Source organism: Pecten maximus, chromosome 17, assembly GCF_902652985.1.
Source record: "Pecten maximus chromosome 17, xPecMax1.1, whole genome shotgun sequence".
Taxonomy (NCBI): Eukaryota; Metazoa; Mollusca; class Bivalvia; order Pectinida; family Pectinidae; genus Pecten; species Pecten maximus.
The window spans coordinates 14,761,894-14,763,736 of NC_047031.1; positions in this window are offsets into that span (position 1 = coordinate 14,761,894).

Sequence of the window (1,843 nt, forward strand, 5' to 3'; positions counted from 1 at the left end):
GAATTACCACCTGCTGAGGAAGAGGTTATATTCCTGATAGAAGTAGTTTCAAGATTTGTGTTGTTTATAATGTGGTCAGTCAGCACTTCCGATGAATCTTCAGATGTTGCCCAATAATTATTTACAATGGCATCTTCAAAGTTCCAGCTATGATGTCCAAATAGTGCCGCAATAACATCTAACTTTTCACTTGTGAGTAGAAGCTGTACATTTCTCCTTTCATCCTCCATTCTCTTTGATAACAATTTATGAAGGAGTGTACACTATGTAGATGCTATATCCTGATACTGGACACCACAAAGAGCAAAAAGGGCACAATAAAATTGGAGGCAGAGACTGGACACTGGGTCAATCTATTCTGTGAGGGTTGTATCAGGCAGGTGTTGCATAATATGTAAACCAAATCACACAGAAAAAGCGTGATCTGGTCATATTATTATTGATATATTTATAATGAAATCAATTTTGGTTAAGTATTAACATCATTTAAATACAATTATCATCTTTTATATATAATTGGACATAACAATGAAAATGCGGTCCCCATCTCTAAGTTTTATAGATAGAATTGACCAGACTGTTCTATTTTTCTAGATGAGGGTGACTGAAAAAAATAACATACATGCAGATAAAATTGCATGACATAATGGTTGAGTATACCGACACCCCACGTCATAATGGGTTGGTCCATATAGATATATTGTAAAATTCATATGAAGGAACAATAAATTTCTAAATTGCTTTCAAACATGACTGACCAAAATCCACAACCACCAAAGAGAATACGAGAAGAGAATAGAAACGAGAATCCAAGAGAAAAACGCGTATCAGACTCAGGAGAAATGATAAGAGAAAGACAACAAGCCTGTCCTTGGCAATGTTAGATTATATGTACAGTCAGATGAGAAGAAAACCGAAGTGTTCAACAAAATTGACAAAGCAAAACTACTACTGAATAGCAAGATATCAACTGTCACAAACACAGAACTTTTGAGTCATGTTTTGGATTTATTTCTGAGAACTTATGAAGATACAGTACCAGAAGATAACATTGAAAGTATTCAATTCAGACAGTATCTACATTGCGAGAAAGATTCCACACAGGAAGCAATTTACTTTGTTACGGAATCAGCCATCAGAAACATTTGTGCTGGAATCCAATTACATGGAAAGGAATGTGGAAAACTTGTTGATGTTAAAGACGTGCAACGTAGTGGACATGCTGCTAAACTGACTTTTATGTGTGAAGATAAGCATACCTTAAAGTGTGACACATCTCGTCATATCGAAAGAGGGAAGTATCTAGTCAATTTGAGGATGCTTCATTCCCTACTAGGAAGTGGACTACGTTACACTCAATATGAACGAATCGGAAATGCTGCTAATTTCGGTGTCTGCCCAGAGTCCTACTTTGAAGGCATTTACGAGATATACTGTGACGTTACATCTGAGGTTACAAAAGAGTGTATCAAAGATGCTATAAATGATGAAGTTGCGCAAACAATATTGCAAGCAGAAGATGGAGACTGAGGGAATCGACATTCTGACTGACGCGCGACATGGATGGAGAAAAAATGCAGCACAATCGGATAGCATTGCTCTGGGATGTATGACACACAAAGTTGTCGGTGCTGTCACAGTAACACGTGATGACGATCCTGTCGGCCAAAGACATGAACTTATTGGAGCGAAAACTTTATATAAGCATTTTGATGATTGTGGTGTTAATGTGAACATTCATGGACATGACAGGAACGCATCAGTCAACAAATACTTGGATGCAGAACAGCCATCTGTAACGAATGCCAACGACACCTGGCACGCTGCAAAGGGGGTAGCAAAA